This window comes from Coregonus clupeaformis, unplaced genomic scaffold, assembly GCF_020615455.1.
Source record: "Coregonus clupeaformis isolate EN_2021a unplaced genomic scaffold, ASM2061545v1 scaf1064, whole genome shotgun sequence".
Taxonomy (NCBI): domain Eukaryota; kingdom Metazoa; phylum Chordata; class Actinopteri; order Salmoniformes; family Salmonidae; genus Coregonus; species Coregonus clupeaformis.
Genome location: NW_025534518.1, coordinates 157,370 through 177,106, shown reverse-complemented (window position 1 = coordinate 177,106; position 19,737 = coordinate 157,370). Strand labels below are relative to the sequence as shown.

Below are 19,737 nucleotides of genomic sequence, written 5' to 3'. Positions count from 1 at the left end.
TGTGTATGTGTGTCTGTGTGTGTGAGGGATGGAGGTAGCCATGCCACACAACCTTAAAAACTCTCTAAAGGCCGGCGTTGCAGCATGTCATGACTGGAAACTTCACACAACCGTTGGCATGGGTCCCTCCATCCATCACAATATTATCTGGGATCCTTCCCGCGGGAGAAAGAGCGAGAGAGAAACACACACAGAGAGAGAGAGAGAGAAACACAGAGAGAGAGAGAGAAAAAGAGAGAGAGAGAAACACACAGAGAGAGAGACAAAGAGAGAGAGAGAAGGGGGGGGTGTAGTGGCCAGCAGGCTGGGGAGATGGTGGTGCGTGCTGTTGTGTGAGTGAGATATGATATAAGCATATTTTCCCTGAATCTAGTGTTTATCCACTGTAACACCCCCTGTCTGTCTCTCCCCCCCCCAACACCAGTCCATGACAAACTGCCTTTCCTTTGACAAATATCCTGTCCTGTCCTCCTGCCATTGTACACTTTTCACGCCCCAGCATAAAACAACTGGCTTGTCAATCACCCTGTGGCACAGAGAGACAGCCAGGTCTGTTCTGAGGGGAGGTGGTAAGAGCGGCTCAGAGGTGGGGGTAGGGGCTGTTCTGAATGACACCTGTCCAAAAGGTGCCAAGTGCAACAGCAACACCAGAGATAACAGAAAGCATTGGAAGGACGCACGCAATCACTGCTGAATCAAAGCAGCAGAGCAATTACTAAAAGAGAGAGAGAGGAAATACAAAATGTCTCTGGATGCTGAACCATGTCATCAAACAAGGCGGAAATCAATGTGCTGGCTAAATGATAGCTGTGGCCACCAGCTTTCCCTCTCCTCCCTCCCTCCCTCCCTCCCTCCTCTCCTCTCGTCCGTGGCCAGGCTGATCGAGCTCCACTGCATTCCACTTCCCATGCAGCGTTACCAGGGAGAGACGAGAAGAGAAGAGAGAAACCTGCCTGACTGAAGCTGGATTTGAGGGTCATTTCAAGAACACTACCAGCCAGAGCAGCAGCAGAGACAGGCTCCATTTTCAGGTCACTGGATACGGGTCTGTCTCACTCTCACACAACAGAGATGCCAAATCATTAGAAATGACAACACCAGGTGGAACGTAATTCGTAAACAGCGGTGGAATGCTCGCTGCTAAGCGCCACACAGAATGAATAGAATAACAAATAGACTACACATTCTGACTGCAGTAGACAGATCTCTTTCTCTCTCTCTCCCCCTCTCCCTCTCCCTCTCCTCCCCCCCCCGGCCAAAACATACATACGTACACAGCTACAATCCTCTCTCCTCCTATACATCAGAATGCAAAATGGAACAGGATTGATACACATGTCTAATCTATTAGAATACATTCCCATCATACGGTAGAAAGGCAATAGCTCTGGCTGGCGATAAAAAAGTCACCCTTTATGTAAACAGACATCGAACGATGCACACGTGCGACTGTAGCAAAATACTAAACGCTTCGTTCTCTCCCTCACCACACACACACACACACACACACACACACACACACACACACACACACCTAACGATGTGAGCCAGCATGGCCAGGCTCATTTTCATAACACACCAACACAACAGCAGGGCAACAGCCAGTAGACACACAGAAGCACAGCAGTAGCAGCAGTAAAAAGCATTAAAAACACCCAGACAGAGAAGACACAGTCTGAAAACCTGTTTACTTACAGCATACTCAACGGTTCCTTTGGGTCTCTGGAACGACATGCGTCTGCTGCCATCCTTCTTCTCCTGAGTCTTCTTCTGGCCGGTATCTGAAAGCAAGCGAGGCAAGGTACGCATTACGTTCATGTTCCTCTCTCTCCCCAGCTTGCCTTGTCACAAGCCACCGTTTCCCAGACACACGGGTAGACAGCTCATTCGTCAACAGTGAGCGTGCGAGCCAGTCAGCCTGCGATGTGAGCGGAGTGGAGCCTCTTTCACTCTCCCTCTCCTCGCAAGCTCTCGCCACTCTAGCTCTCCCTCTTCTTCTCTCGCTCTCCTCCTCTCTCTCGTTCCCTCTCTCTCTATGTAGCCTTCCACCACGCAGCACAATGACATGCGTTGATTCCCATTCACCTTATCTTCCCCCTGCTGCTGCCTCTCCTCTCACAGCAGACACACAGCACCTTGACCTCCATGACGAACTGAGGAGGACTGGGAGGGAGGGGAGAGCGAGGGGGCTGAAGGCAGGATCTGAGAACTTGAACTAGGGCTGGAGCTGGGGCCAGGGGAGACAGGAAAGGGTCGTGACTCAGGTATTCTATGGGGTATAGGTATATGGGGTTAAGGGGCTGGGGGCTAGGACTGGGGCTGGGGGTATAGGGCTGGATATGAGATCACATGGATGGGGCTGGGAGAGAGCAGGGGCCGAGGGCTGGGGGTGGAAGGCTTACAGTACAGTACAGTGCACATATCTCAGTCGGCTAGGTTCACCCCATTATGTACAGTATGTAGGCTATGTGCAGCAGATCAGATCAGAAGCCTAACAAGTCCTTTACTTCTTCTGTCTTTGTCACAGAGCAGCTCGGCTGAAAACGAGTCATTCGCCATGCAGCCATTCTATTTCTGGGGCTCAGGACTCACTGCACTGAAGAGGGAGAGAAGAGGAGGAGCTGCTTCAGGTGGAACTGTAGCCATGACTCCACTCTGTATTCACAATGATAGGCAATGTAGTAGGTTTAATGTTTGCAGTCTGTCAAATGCACCATAAAGCCTGAGATCAAACGATGAACAGATGTGCATTGAAGCATATACAGTGAGGGAAAAAAGTATTTGATCCCCTGCTGATTTTGTACGTTTGCCCACTGACAAAGACATGATCAGTCTATAATTTTAATGGTAGGTTTATTTGAACAGAGAGAGACAGAATAACAACAAAGAAATCCAGAAAATTTTTATAAATTGATTTGCATTTTAATGAGGGAAATAAGTATTTGACCCCTCTGCAAAACATGACTTAGTACTTGGTGGCAAAACCCTTGTTGGCAATCACAGAGGTCAGACGTTTCTTGTAGTTGGCCACCAGGTTTGCACACATCTCAGGAGGGATTTTGTCCCACTCCTCTTTGCAGAACTTCTCCAAGTCATTAAGGTTTCGAGGCTGATGTTTGGCAACTCGAACCTTCAGCTCCCTCCACAGATTTTCTATGGGATTAAGGTCTGGAGACTGGCTAGGCCACTCCAGGACCTTAATGTGCTTCTTCTTGAGCCACTCCTTTGTTGCCTTGGGCCATTGTCATGCTGGAATACCCATCCACGACCCATTTTCAATGCCCTGGCTGAGGGAAGGAGGATCTCACCCAAGATTTGACGGTACATGGCCCCGTCCATCGTCCCTTTGATGCTGTGAAGTTGTCCTGTCCCCTTAGCAGAAAAACACCCCCAAAGCATAATGTTTCCACCTCCATGTTTGACGGTGGGGATGGTGTTCTTGGGATCATAGGCAGCATTCCTCCTCCTCCAAACACGGCGAGTTGAGTTGATGCCAAAGAGCTCGATTTTGGTCTCATCTGACCACAACACTTTCACCCAGTTCTCCTCTGAATCATTCAGATGTTCATTGACAAACTTCAGACGGGCCTGTATATGTGCTTTCTTGAGCAGGGGGACCTTGCGGGCGCTGCAGGATTTCAGTCCTTCACAGCGTAGTGTGTTACCAATTGTTTTCTTGGTGACTATGGTCCCAGCTGCCTTGAGATCATTGACAAGATCCTCCCGTGTAGTTCTGGGCTGATTCCTCACCGTTCTCATGATCATTGCAACTCCACGAGGTGAGAACTTGCATGGAGCCCCAGGCCGAGGGAGATTGACAGTTCTTTTGTGTTTCTTCCATTTGCGAATAATCGCACCAACTGTTGTCACCTTCTCACCAAGCTGCTTGGCGATAGTCTTGTAGCCCATTCCAGCCTTGTGTAGGTCTACAATCTTGTCCCTGACATCCTTGGAGAGCTCTTTGGTCTTGGCCATGGTGGAGAGTTTGGAATCTGATTGATTGATTGCTTCTGTGGACAGGTGTCTTTTTATACAGGTAACAAGCTGAGATTAGGAGCACTCCCTTTAAGAGTGTGCTCCTAATCTCAGCTCATTACCTGTATAAAAGACACCTGGGAGCCAGAAATCTTTCTGATTGAGAGGGGGTCAAATACTTATTTCCCTCATTAAAATGCAAATCAATTTATAACATTTTTGACATGCGTTTTTCTGGATTTTGTTGTTGTTATTCTGTCTCTCACTGTTCAAATAAACCTACCATTACAATTATAGACTGATCATTTCTTTGTCAATGGGCAAACGTACAAAATCAGCAGGGGATCAAATACTTTTTTCCCCTCACTGTATACAGTATGGTGTCCCTGCTGTCTCTTTTGGTTTATTTGACACCCCACTAATACAGTTGTATGACAGCAGTGTATCTGACATATTGTTTCAGGTCATAGACATAACACTAATGTGATACCAAAACACTGACGTGGTGGTATGAGGGCTAAGCCAAGACCAATAATAAATATCACCTGATTCTAAAACCAATATGAGAAAGAGAGAGCAGAAAGCAAGAGAGAGCTACAGAGAGAGCAGAAAGAGAAATATACATTAGAAAGAGAGAGATACATTAGAGAGAGAGAGAGAGAGAGAGAGAGAGAGAGGGGTAGGGAGAGACTTAGAGCTACATTCACAGCTGCAGGGTGTTGCATAGTGAGGGAGAGAATAGTCTAAATTTGAACCACAACATGGAGTGTGATGATGTGCCACCAGAAACACAGCCATTTCTTCACTCTGGGAGCAGAGCAGAACCACAACGTTAAACAACAAAGGATAATCTGATCTCAGTGGGTCGACACCATAGGAACACATGATAACCCCCCTTGCCCCTTTACAGAGAACCTGTTCACTTCTAACAAACAGCCTGCCAGATAAACTCTGCTATTTTCTGCTAGGGCAAAAATAACATTCTGTACACAGTGTTATCTACATGTTATCAAGTAACAAAAATTGACATTTATAATGAATTTCCCAAAATGAGATCTATAGGAGACAATTGATTAAACACTGTCATCACAAAATAAGTTACTCAGTTAATCAAATGTTCTGTTTGTGTGACACATTGTTGCACACTAAACAACAGCATTGAATATATATTTTTTCAATTGTGCAGTGCATACTGCGAATACAAGCGTTGTGTTTTAGAGTGCGAGATGGCAACTAAGCGAGATGAAAGTCACAAATAATGGGAGCAACTGTGCCTGGGGCCACAGCCAGTCTCATTAAATGATTATCTCAGCAAAAACAGTGGGTTGTGTAACACCAGATTTCACAGATGTGGGTCAAGGTCATGTTATCTAATTCAATTTGCATCTTTCTCTCTCGAAAAGAAACAGAATTAAAGCAACAGTTATACCACCACAGCTGATATACTGTTGCTCTTTATTTAATTGATGTGACTTGCGACAGCAAACATCCCACTTTAAATCTTTGTCATACTTCTGGCTTATTATTATTATTCTTTAGCACCCTACTCCTCTTACAACGTTTAAGCTAGAAACGCTTTTTTTTTTTTTTTGTCATTTAGCAGACGCTCTTATCCAGAGCGACTTACAGGAGCAATTAGGGTTAAGTGCCTTGCTCCAGGGCACATCGACAGATTTTTCACCTAGTCGGCTCTGGGATTAGAACCAGCGACCTTTCGGTTACTGGCACAACGCTCTTACCCACTAAGCTACCTGCTGCCCCAACTACCTGCCGCCCCAACTTGAAAACTTGAAAACATACAGACTCATTGTTTTCTGTACTTCTTTATTACAGTTGTCATATACTGTGGTATTCTAGTAAAGTGTAGTAGTCTGAGTGTAGTTATTTACAATGAAATGTGTGATCTAGCTGCCGCATCAAATCAAATTGTATTGGTCACATACACATATTTAGCAGATGTTATTGCGAGTGTAACGAAATGCTTGTGTTCCTAGCTCCAACAGTGCGGTAGTATCTAAGAATTCACAACAATACACACAAATCTAAAAGTAAAAGAATGAAAGAAATATATAAATATTAGGACGAGCAACGTCGGAGTGGCATTGACTAGAATACAGTATATACATATGAAATTAGTAAAACAGTATGTAAATATTATTAAAGTGACTAGTGTTCTATTATTAAAGTGACCAGTGATTCCATGTCTATGTACAGTACATAGGGCAGCAGCCTCTAAGGTGCAGGGTTGAGTAACCGGGTGGTAGCCGGCTAGTGTTGGCTATTTAACAGTCTGATGGTCTTGAGATAGAAGCTGTTTTTCAGTCTCTCGGTCCCAGCTTTGATGCACCTGTACTGACCTCGCCTTCTGGATGATAGCGGGGTGAACAGGCCGTGACTCGGGTGGTTGATGTCCTTGATTATCTTTTTGGCCTTCCTGTGACATCGGGTGCTGTAGGTGTCCTGGAGGGCAAGCAGTGTGCCCCCGGTGATGCGTTGGGCAGATCGCACCACACTCTGGAGAGCCCTGCAGTTGCGGGCGGTGCAGTTGCCGTACTAGGCGGTGATACGGCCCGACAGGATGACCTCAATTGTGCATCTGGAAAAGTTTGTGAGGGTTTTAGGGGCCAAGCCAAATTTCTTCAGCCTCCTGAGGTTGAAGAGGCAATGTTGAACCTTCTTCACCACACTGTCTGTGTGGGTGGACCATTTCAGATTGTCAGTGATGTGTACGCCATGGAGCTTTAAGCTTTTCACCTTCTCCAAATGTGGTCCTGTCTATGTGGATGGGGGCGTGCCCCCCTCTGCTGTCTCCTGAAGTCCACGATCAGCTCCTTCGTTTTGTTGACGTTGAGGGAGAGGTTATTTTCCTGGCACCACTCCGCCAGGGCCCTCACCTCCTCCCTGTATGCTGTCTCGTCATTGTTGGTAATCAGGCCTACTACTGTTGTATCCAAAGTAATAAGGTTGATATTGTCGTCTATCAAAGTAATCAGACCAATTATTTTACAAAATGTTACTTTGACTATATTTAATGGCTTCTCTTAAGTAAAACAATTTAATCTTCTCCCACTACCACAAAAATACTTTTAAAGAGTTAAAGCAAGTCCCCCAATTGTTCTTCATGGAAAATTACCATCTAGTTCAACAACATTATTTTTGGCATTTGAAATGAAAACACAACACTGGTGCTGAACAGTGTGTGAGTCCGGTCTTGCAACTTACTGAAAGGAAGGCTGTATAATTAGAAAACAAAGATGTAACTCATGCCAAGATGTAGTCTAATAGTCACAAGGAGGACCGCAGCAGCAGAGAATGCCTGCATGATGATGACTGTGACTGGTTTCTATCACTAGCCTAAAGGATACCTATGGGGAGTTCCTTCCCTGTGAGATAGCCAGGTAGGCATGCATTGGGCCACATGAGTTCAAGTCGGTGAGAATGCGTTACGGTCAAGCTGACCTTAGCTAGTTCTAGAATGTGTTTGTTGACAGGGATCTGTGGGGCAGAGAGGGTAGGTAGGGTAGGCAGTGGAACAGGAGATGTGTACAGCTCTTCTCTCTGACTCTGTGATTAGTGTTGTACAGCCCTGCAGGTTCATACCACACACACATTCTACCACACTCTACCACACACACAGAGGAATAGCAATGAACAGCAACTGGTGACCAACGTCCCTGTTCCTTAAGAATGTTGCAGGCCAGTAGATTGGAATTGAGACAGTGTTTCAGTGCAAATGGCTGTATCTGGATTCCAAAGTGAAGTCCAAAGAAATAAATATGCCCCCCTCCTGTGCGTTAACAAATGCTTTGTAGGGGAACAGCGCAGGGGGAGAATTTGTTTGTAATGTCCTGTTCATTTCCCTAGCTAGCCTACACTAATACACAGCCAGGTAATTTCCTCTCCGCACCATGGTTTAGTGGCGGATGTAAAGTTATTTATAGCAGCCCCTCACTCACTCCTGTTAACAGCAGAGGAGGCAAGAGCTCTGTCTGTGGTAATGAAAAGGTGCTCTACTCTACAGTACTTTATAATGTAGCTGGTCTGTCTGGCCAGGGTGTTGAAGGTTTAGGGAGGGGGTGGAGAGGTGAGTGGGGGGGGGTGGAGAGGTGAGGTAAGGGGGTGGAGAGGTGAGGTGAGGGGATGGAGAGGTGAGGTGAGGGGGATGGAGAGAAGAGGAGAGGTGAGGGGGTGGAGAGGTGAGGTGAGGGGATGGAGAGGAGAGGTGAGGGGGTGGCGAGATGAGGGGTTGGAGAGGTGAGGTGAGGGGATGGGATGGAGAGGAGAGGTGAGGGGTGGAGAGGAGAGGTGAGGGGTGGAGAGGTGAGGTGAGGGGATGGAGAGGAGAGATGAGGGGATGGAGAGGGGAGGAGAGGGGGATGGAGATGAGAGGTGAGGTGAGGGGATGGAGAGGAGAGATGAGGGGATGGAGAGGGGAGGAGAGGTGAGGTGAGGGGATGGAGAGGAGAGGTGAGGGGTGGAGAGATGAGGGGTTGGAGAGGTGAGGTGAGGGGGTGGAGAGATGAGGGGTTGGAGAGGTGAGGTGAGGGGGTGGAGAGGAGAGGTGTGGTGAGGGGATGGAGAGGAGAGGTGAGGTGAGGGGATGGAGAGGAGAGGTGAGGTGAGGGGATGGAGAGGAGAGGTGAGGTGAGGGGATGGAGAGGTGAGGTGAGGGGATGGAGAGGAGAGGTGAGGGGTTGGAGAGGGGAGGGAGGGGTCCTACTTACAGTATACTGCCATTCATTTTATTTAGCTAGGTATGTCATGTAGCTTCTCAGGACAGGGTGTTGAGGGGTGGAGGGCACCTACTGGTAACACTTTACATTAAGTTCTCTTCATCTCTTATACCTGTGTAGTAAAAGTGTAATTACACCAGTCACAACATGTTGATACATAGTACTTTACAATAACATCCTCAGACATGTTCTGTATGACAGGCCCATAAAGTTCAGAAAACGCACAAGGAGGCAAACGTATAACTTATTCCATATACAGTATATGTATAAGGTGAGACATGGCCTTGACTTCCCTGACTCTAATGGGGCGATAACAGCACGGCAGCCATTGTAATGAATATGCATTGGCTTACATGCTGACTAGACCAGGCGTGCGCGTGCACCATCGCGCGCATGTTGATTTTGTCCACCCACACCAGACGCTATCGGGACACGCAGGTTGAAATATGAAAAAAACTCTGAACCAACTATATTAATTTGGAGACAGGTCGAAAAGCATTAAACATGTATGGCAATTTAGCTAGCTAGCTTGCTGTTGCTAGCTAATTTGTCCTGGGATATAAACATCGGGTTGTTATTTTTCCTGAAATGCACAAGGTCCTCTACTCTGACAATTAATCCACAGATAAAAAGGTAAACCGAGTTTGTTTCTAGTAATCTCTCCTCCTTCAGGCTTCTTCTTCTTCTTTGGACTTTATATGGCAGTTGGCAACCAACTTTAAGGTGCATTACCACCACCAACTGGACTGGAGTGTGGACCTCAGTTCATCTTTCCATCACCCACGTGGGTATATGCTCCTAAAAACCAATGAGGAGATGGGAGAGGCGGGACTTGCAGAGCATCAAGGGTCACAAATAGAACCAAGTTCTATTTTAGCGCCTGGTTACGCAGACGCGCGCGAGCAGTGTGGATGCAATGATTGAATAACATGTATGTGTACATTTATTTTGCAATACTTGCGCACGTAATGCAAGCGGTGTGGTCCACATGTTAGTGAGCTGTCAAACTACACCCAGGAAGCACACAGCGACAGCCCACATCCCTTTGCTAACACTCTCTCGCCCTCTCTTTCTATCTCCCTATCTCTCTCGCTCTCTCCCTATTGCTCTCCCCCCGCTCTCTCTCTCTGCATGATACAGTCAGTTTTCCCCTACATACAGCACCATCACCACCCAGTACGACCAAACTTTGCTGGAGCAGCACTTGGTGTTGTGTCTTCTGTGTCAGGACAGGGAGGAGAGGAGAGGGGGAGCAGACCAGTCAATGTGTTTTAAGCAGAACACCCTCTCCTCTCCTTCTCCCCCTCCCTTCGTCCAGCCTCTGCCCCGTCATTAACACTGGCTCCAGGTCAATTAATCAAACCCTGATGCTGTCACAGGCTCAGTTGAGTGTCACCCCATCCAGACTGCCTCATTAGCACGCACTCCAGGGCGACTAATCACACCATGATCTCTCCATCGGCTCCTGGGTTATTGCCTTGTGTGCAATGTTCAGTTGGTAAATCAAGTTGTTATTTATTTATTTATTTATTGGTTTAACATAAAAAGCATGTTTATCTGTCTCCTGAATACAGTAGCTAGACTATATATTTTTGTATCGTTTATAAAATGAAATAATACATTTAGATATCACATACAGTGAGGGAAAAAAGTATTTGATCCCCTGCTGATTTTGTACGTTTGCCCACTGACAAAGACATGATCAGTCTATAATTTTAATGGTAGGTTTATTTGAACAGTGAGAGACAGAATAACAACAAAAAAATCCAGAAAAACGCATGTAAAAAATGTTATAAATTGATTTGCATTTTAATGAGGGAAATAAGTATTTGACCCCTCTGCAAAACATGACTTAGTACTTGGTGGCAAAACCCTTGTTGGCAATCACAGAGGTCAGACGTTTCTTGTAGTTGGCCACCAGGTTTGCACACATCTCAGGAGGGATTTTGTCCCACTCCTCTTTGCAGATCTTCTCCAAGTCATTAAGGTTTCGAGGCTGATGTTTGGCATCTCGAACCTTCAGCTCCCTCCACAGATTTTCTATGGGATTAAGGTCTGGAGACCGGCTAGGCCACTCCAGGACCTTAATGTGCTTCTTCTTGAGCCACTCCTTTGTTGCCTTGGCCGTGTGTTTTGGGTCATTGTCATGCTGGAATACCCATCCACGACCCATTTTCAATGCCCTGACTGAGGGAAGGAGGTTCTCACCCAAGATTTGACGGTACATGGCCCCGTCCATCGTCCCTTTGATGCGGTGAAGTTGTCCTGTCCCCTTAGCAGAAAAACACCCCCAAAGCATAATGTTTCCACCTCCATGTTTGATGGTGGGGATGGTGTTCTTGGGGTCATAGGCAGCATTCCTCCACCTCCAAACACGGCGAGTTGAGTTGATGCCAAAGAGCTCGATTTTGGTCTCATCTGACCACAACACTTTCACCCAGTTCTCCTCTGAATCATTCAGATGTTCATTGGCAAACTTCAGACGGGCCTGTATATGTGCTTTCTTGAGCAGGGGGACCTTACGGGTGCTGCAGGATTTCAGTTCTTCACGGCATAGTGTGTTACCAATTGTTTTCTTGGTGACTATGGTCCCAGCTGCCTTGAGATCATTGACAAGATCCTCCCGTGTAGTTCTGGGCTGATTCCTCACCGCTCTCATGATCATTGCAACTCCACGAGGTGAGATCTTGCATGGAGCCCCAGGCCGAGGGAGATTTACAGTTATTTTGTGTTTCTTCCATTTGCAAATAATCGCACCAACTGTTGTCACCTTCTCACCAAGCTGCTTGGCGATGGTCTTGTAGCCCATTCCAGCCTTGTGTAGGTCTACAATCTTGTCCCTGACATCCTTGGAGAGCTCTTTGGTCTTGGCCATGGTGGAGAGTTTGGAATTTGATTGATTGATTGCTTCTGTGGACAGGTGTCTTTTATACAGGTAACAAGCTGAGATTAGGAGCACTCCCTTTAAGAGTGTGCTCCTAATCTCAGCTCGTTACCTGTATAAAAGACACCTGGGAGCCAGAAATCTTTCTGATTGAGAGGGGGTCAAATACTTATTTCCCTAATTAAAATGCAAATCAATTTATAACATTTTTGACATGCGTTTTTCTGGATTTTTTTGTTGTTATTCTGTCTCTCACTGTTCAAATAAACCTACCATTAAAATTATAGACTGATCATTTCTTTGTCAGTGGGCAAACGTACAAAATCAGCAGGGGATCAAATACTTTTTTCCCTCACTGTATATAATTTGATTAAATCTTTTGAAATCCCGAATAGAAATGTGAGGAAAAAATATACACAAAAACCTTAATAACTATGTAATAACAATGTTCTTGTTACCTGGGGCTTGTGAATATAAACATTCTACAGTAATAGTGTATGTATAGTCACTGAAAAGGCCCCTGGTCTGTTGGTTGGTCAAGGACCAAAGGACTCCAGTAGGCAAAGCTCGATTCCCACCAATAACCATAATAGCATTATGCTCAGAATGAAGCAATGTATTTTACATGCATTCTACACAAGTAGGCTACTGTAGAATGCATGTGGACACTGGAATGCAACCCTCTCTACCTGTGGATCAATGCTGTAGGAGGAGGAGCTCACCTGTTGATCCTCTGGCTCTCTGCATCTCTGACTGCTGCAACAGCAACCAACCTCTCAGGTTACTGCCTGAATCAATACCCTGAGGTGAGGAGAAGTGATGAGCTCAGCTAAAAGGAGAACCAAAACTCTGCATTCTCGCTCTCTATTGATCCTCAGTGAGCCAGTGTCACTCACCAGCCAGCCAGGCCTTGGTCAGAAGAAAGTATGTATCACAAATCTACCACCTCTCTCTAGTCTGCTATCTCCACTGGACTCACCACCATTTAGCTGAAATCTACCAACTGTATGACATCATCAATCATCCAACCACAGTCAGCTAAGCTCCCTGTCCAACCACAATGGTCCACAGAGATCACAGGGGGGAAATGAGCCATTCTTTAAATGTATCTGTGTGACTAACTATCACACAGGAATGAGAGTTGACAACTTGATGAACATTTCCCAGGAAGCAAACACCACCCAGCACATTCCATCTCAGATTTCTGACGGCTTTAATGTTCAGTCTTTATCTTATCCTCTCACCTCACTAAAACACTCTTTGACAGAAAATATTTCACAGGGAAAAAAATTAATGGATTGGGTTGTTGCTCAGGCTCATGGGTAGTCTAGGTAAACAGTAAACACGTCGTTCAATTATGGTTGAGAAGATGTTTGATGTGAGTGTTGCTTAGACAGTCACAGCAGTATATTGAGAGGAGGGTTGGTCAGACATTGACCTCCTAATCAGGCTGCGGTTGCTGGCCTGTCAGTTTAGCATTAACTCTAAAAAAGACTAAAAACTAATAACGCTGCCACTGCAACCTCCGCAGAAATCAGTGGGATCACCCTTTAACATGCAGGGTCAGATAGATGCATCGCTGCAAATGTTGCTTTGATTGTTGTGAAGGTGTCTACTGTTGGTATCTAGGTAACAGAGAGATCTAATGGACAGAAGTGTCCAATAATAATCTCTTAATAGAATATTAGGTGATGCATTTTGCTCCCCTGTTTATGTTTTTCTAGTGACCCAACCTTCTCTTTGATACTATTTGATGTACAGTACATCATACAAGTAGCATGTTGCTTTAAATGGACTGGCGGTGAATCTCAAAGGAAAGTACAGTGGCAAGAAAAAGTATGTGAACCCTTTGGAATTACCTGGATTTCTGCATAAATTGGTCATAATTTGATCTGATCATCTAAGTCACCACAATAGACAAACACAGTCTGCTTAAACTAATAACACACAAACAATTATACGTTTTCATGTCTTTATTGAACACACCGTGTAAATATTCACAGTGCAGGGTGGGAAAAGTATGTGAACCCCTGGATTTAATAACTGGTTGACCCTCCTTTGGCAGCAAAAACCTCAACCAAACATTTTCTGTAGTTGCAGATCAGACCTGCACAACGGTCAGGAGGAATTTTGGACCATTCCTATTTACAAAACTTTTTCAGTTCATCAATATTCTTTGGATGTGTGGTGTGAACCAGTCTCTTGAGGTCATGCCACAGCATCTCAATCAGGTTGAGGTCAGGACTCTGACTGGGCCACTCCAGAAGGCGTAGTTTATTCTGTTGAAGCCATTCTGTTGTTGATTTACTTCTGTATTTGGGGTCGTTGTCCTGTTGTATCACCCAACTTCTGTTGAGCTTCAATTGGCGGACAGATAGCCTTACATTCTCCTGCAAAATGTCTTGATAAACTTGGGAATTCATTTTTATGTCGATGATAGCAAGCTGTCCAGACCCTGAGGCAGCAAAGCAGCCCCAAACCATGATGCACCTTCCACCATACTTTATAGTTGGGATGAGGTTTTGATGTTGGTGTGCTGTGCCTTTTTTCCTCCACACAGTGTTGTGTGTTCCTTCCAAACAACTCAACTTTAGTTTCATCTGTCGACAGAATATTTTGCCAGTAGCGCTGTGGAACATCCAGGTGCTCTTTTGCGAACTTCAGACGTGCAGCAATGTTTTTTATTTGGACAGCAGTGGCTTCTTCTGTGGTGTCCTCCCATGAACACCATTCTTTTTTAGTGTTTTACGTATCGTAGACTCGTCAGAAATGTTAGCATGTTCCAGAGATTTCAGTAAGTCTTTAGTTGATACTCTACGATTCTTCTTAACCTCATTGACCATTCTGCACTGTGCTCTTGCAGTCATCTTTGCAGGACGGCCACTCCTAGGGAGAGTAGCAACAGTGCTGAACTTTCTCCCTTTATAGACAATTTGTCTTTCGTGGACTGATGAACATCAAGGCTTTTAGAGATACTTTTGTAACCCTTTCCAGCTTTATGCAAGTCAACAATTCCTAATCTTGAACCATGCCTCTTTTGTTCGAGGCATGGTTCACATCAGGCAATGCATCTTGTGAATAGCAAACTCAATTTTTGTGAGTGTTTTTTTTATAAGGCAGGGCAGCTCTAACCAACATCTCCAATCTCGTCTCATTGATTGGACTCCAGGTTAGCTGACTCCTGACTCCAATTAGCTTTTGGAGAAGTCATTAGCCTATGGGTTCACTACACTGCGCATGTTTAAATCATGTATTCAATACAGACAAATAAAATACAATAATTTGAGTGTTATTAGTTTAAGCACACAGTGTTTACTATTGTTGTGACTTAGATGAAGATCAGATCAAATTGTATTACCAATTTATGCAGAAATCCAGGTAATTCCAAAGGGTTCACATACTTTTCTTGCCACTGTATGTTAGTTCCACTTGGGCATACTAAACATGTTGAATTGTAGCCAGTCGATATCAGTAAGTAGCCAATACAAACACTGTGCGGTAGCCTAAAGCACTGCTGCACATGATGACAGTATGACACAGTTGTTGTTGTTTACAATGAAAGGTCAAAGGTTGTTACGCCTATTTACCTCAAAGCATCATTGCTCACGACGTCATTCAATCACCCTTATAAAGCATCTGTAACACCTTCATCAAATTTTTTTTTAGTTTATTTAATTAATAATCATTGAAATAATCACTGCTTGTCGGGTTACTGTGAGGACACACTGGAGCTAAACCAGTGAAGCATTACAAATCTTCAATCGGATTTGCTATTTGCACATGCCTAACCAGCGAGGCTCAATATAAATATGGAAAATGAATATGGAAATATTTTTGCCCTCAATGCATTTCACATTTGGGAGTTGCTATTGTTAATGAGGATTACATTTTCATTAAGTTATTTTTCTCCATCCCAATAAATCCATAATGAGACCTATACTCCTAGAAAGGTTCAATCAAAAACCAATATGATATAGGCCTAACAACTCTTCTCCACAAAGACAGGACACCATCCAACACCATCACAGTACATCAAAATGAAACGTTCCACACAATTGGTGGTAAATTTTTTTCCCCAACATTATGAAAAAGACATCCAATTATGTGTAGGCCTATTCCAGACCTGGGTTCAAATACAATTTTAAATCATGCCCAATACTTTAGCTGTGCTTGACTGAGCTTGCCTGTTGCAATAGAACACTCCCAAAAGTGCAATCCCCATTCCTTGACCACCTGGCACTCCAGGCAAGATAAAATAAATGCTCAAAGTACTTGAAAGATTTCAAATAGTATTATAGACACTGGTGTATTACAGCTGAGAACAAGTCAGGTCTGTAGCAGCCAGAAGGCTGTGTGTCTGTGTGTGTCTGTGTCTGTGTCTGTGTGTGTGTGTGTGTGTGTGTGTGTGTGTGTGTGTGTGTGTGTGTGTGTGTGTGTGTGTGTGTGGGGGTGTGTATTGTAGTTGAGAAAAAGTGGGCTCTGTAGCAGTCAGCAGGATAATAGTTTGGTCTAATTAGGACAGAGATTAATAAGATGCATGCTCTGCTGCCCACTGTGCCTTCCTGGGAAACCAAACGCCACTGAGGCCAGTTCATTAACAGTCCCTCTAGTTCTCCCTAGTGCAGACAGTGTGTGTGTGTGTCTGTATGCGTGTTACTTTGTGTGTGTGTGTGGCTGCAGGCCATGGCCCTACTGAGAGGAGAGAGGCAGGTAGACAGGCCTGAGAAGAGCCCCTCAGTGGCGTTCTGTCCCTACTGTGATGAATGAGCAGGCTAGGACCCTTACATGAACTGGTGTGTAAGGTAAAGAAAGCGTTGGCCAACTGACGAGGGAACTGCTCAGAGCTGTGTGAGTGTGTGTGTGTTAAACTGGGCAATTCCTGTAGTAGTATGTATTACCATAGGCTTGAGGATTGAGTTACACCGGTTCTGTTGTGAACAATGACAGTGTAGAATAGTGTCCACTGTAAAATGCCTGAATTGGAGATGTGTATCACAACAATGCTGTCTGTTAACACTAACCTTCAAATCAAAGCACACAGACATCACTTTTTGGTAATGAATCCTTAGATTTTCGGGTATAAGTTACAATTCAGATTTGTATGGTGGTATTTGTAAGCCATAGCATTCGAAATAAAGCATTTGGGTATATTGAATTGGTTGAAATTACAGACTGTGGCTTTAAGAAGCCTGCGCAGGCAAATGTGTAAACTATCACTCGTGATTGGATTGCAACTTCTTGACCTTATGACAAGACTACTGAAAATATACTGTAGGTTGTTCTAAAAAAAAACACAGACTAACTTAATCTACGGTAGTCTTAACTCTGAAACATTACACATTGAACAAGTTCAGTTCCAAGTCTATACTCACACCTGTGTTCATGTTGATAATGGTGTCGTGCACAGATCCAGAGTGTTCCGGGGAAGAGCCATCGGAATTTCCCCGAGTCGAAGTCGAGGCAGTCCAGATTCTATTCGACAGTGCGCCCCTGACAGCTCGCACACTACTCCCGGTGACAGACAGAATGTAGTCCATACAGTGGAACTCGTACGACTATCACAACATGGATGCACCTTAGTTATCAGTAACAACTGTTTAAAAAGAAGACATTTCTGATATCACTGTCATAACACAATCGCGATAAGATTGAGATAAAAACTATTTTTTAAAAAGTGTAACGCAGTGAAACCAGCACACGCAGAAATAGAAACACGTCAACAACTGTACAACTTTTTTTCCCCTGATGACGTGACTGTCTGGCGTCAAGCAGTGCCCTGCACTCACTGCAGTCTATGGATACATATTATTGATTAACAATTCTAGAAAAAACGATTGAAGTTGTGAAAAAAACACAAGATCATAAAGCGCATTATGTAGCTCCTATATCCGACCTACACAATTAATACATGTTTATTGTTATACTTTGTTATAGGGCATTGTTATATTGTTTATATTCTAATATTTAGCCTTGTCCTAGAGGTGCTAGGTCCATTATCAATATGGTTATTTAGGTGTTATAAATTAGTGTCTCCCTGAATGTGCGAGGCCAACAGCCAAGAGGTCTGAACCTTTATGTCATGGTGTGCACTCGCCCTGGAGGGTTTCTGTTTCACCCCTATCTATCCGTTTCCCCTCAATTGCTGCAACTTATAAGTCTTTACTTAAAGATGACATGCATGACACTCATGGGAACTGAACAAATATCACTCTCATCTTAATAACATTGTAATAAATTGAGGAAAGCACATAGCCAGGCAGCCACTCCACTTACCATAAGTGTCCCACCATACAGCATAAGGCCAGGGACTCATAGTACTACTGCGACATATAAGTGTCTCTTCAGACACCAAGGGAAGAAGAGATGGCATTTGGAATGGGTAAATGTGTGTGGAACAGTGAAGAACCCAACAGACCAGGACAGGGTGTAATAATTGGGGAGCAGCATTAGGTAGTGAACTGGAAACAGTCCAATGTATTATTCATCAGCAGAGATTTGGTAAGAAATGAAAGAGAGAAAGACAAATGAGTTTTAAAACCCTGAACTGGAAATAAAAAGTGATCTAAATGAATGAATAGATACAATGACTGTGTTCACTAAGGTAAGACATATGTTGTGCTCCATCTGCTGGTTACAATGAAAAGTGCAGCCTGGTTTATAAATCACCTATTATTATTATTATTATTATTATTATTATTATTATTATTATGAGCTCATGAATGGTTGACAGATTTACTCTAAATTGTGACAAAGCAATAGGTCAACATGGGTACATCCAGAGCCATATAAACAGAGTCGGGCAGAGTTTGGCCCCTCTCAAGGTTTCCTCCTATTACTAACGAAGTGGTTTGGTACTTTACAACAAGTTATAAAGCATTGTAAATGCAGGCTTTTAGTAAAGTGTAGTCTGTTGTGAAAGACTAAAACAAAAGGCTGGTGTTCACAAGAGATTTGGTTCAGGGTTGCAGAGATTAAGTAAACTGTTACCATTGTATTGTAACAGTGCCAGAGTCCTTTTGGCTTCCTCTCTGTCTGGCCCTATTTTATTAACATGTTGCGACACATTATTTGACAGACTGATTGATGGACTCTCAGTCAATAACACTGGTAAAGTTCCAAGTTGAGCATGATGATGGATGAGGCTGCCTACAGTATGAGCTCTTAGTTGAGGGATTACAACTTGCCCTTTGAACACCATCCCCTGTCTGGGCCCCTGGGACGCTTGACATTGGGAAGGGTTGTTGTGATGGGTTTTGGAAAGACCACCACCTGGGGCTTGTTGCTCTGTAATATATAGCTACTAAAGCTGTAACGCTGCCCAGAGCAGTCATCAAATCATCCATTACTTCCATACACAGAGGGGGATTGTGTTTCTTCCCTGAGCTCTGTCTGTTGCAGCCTAATAGGGGAATAATTAGATACACTCTCACCATACCATCTAGCTCCGCTCCAGGGCTTTAGTGTGCATTCCTCCTCTAGTTAGTGGACGAACGCCCACTAACGACCTGGACCAGAGCTACGTACCATCCATAAGACAGACTGAACTGTAACACAGTCTCCTTATTCAGCCCTGTTAAGTTTTCCCACCTACTCTAAAGGCTGTGTAATTAAGCTACTGTGTAATTTGAGTAGTTTATGAAACATCCAGAAGCATTAAATAAAATTTGCCTTATTGAGTGAAGAGATTAAACTCTCGTTCGGTTTCAAACAACATTAAGTTTGGGTGTTTAATGTACAGTGAGGGAAAAAGGTATTTGATCCCCTGCTGATTTTGTACGTTTGCCCACTGACAAAGACATGATCAGTCTATAATTTTAATGGTAGGTTTATTTGAACAGTGAGAGACAGAATAACAACAAAAAAATCCAGAAAAACGCATGTCAAAAATGTTATAAATTGATTTGCATTTTAATGAGGGAAATAAGTATTTGACCTCTCTGCAAAACATGACTTAGTACTTGGTGGCAAAACCCTTGTTGGCAATCACAGAGGTCAGACGTTTCTTGTAGTTGGCCACCAGGTTTGCACACATCTCAGGAGGGATTTTGTTCCACTCCTCTTTGCAGATCTTCTCCAAGTCATTAAGGTTTCGAGGCTGACGTTTGGCAACTCAAACCTTCAGCTCCCCTCCACAGATTTTCTATG

General features: G+C 44.2%; 1 long non-coding RNA gene across 1 annotated transcript in view; it reads right to left on the bottom strand.

Moving 5' to 3' along the window:
- Nucleotides 1-1,488: 1,488 nt before the first annotated feature.
- The window catches only part of LOC123486202, a 122,448-nt gene continuing 104,199 nt past the window's right edge, over nucleotides 1,489-19,737 (bottom strand). The window contains exon 4 of the long non-coding RNA XR_006659277.1: nucleotides 1,489-1,781. This is a non-coding gene — a long non-coding RNA (uncharacterized LOC123486202). The remainder of the gene's footprint in view (nucleotides 1,782-19,737) is intronic.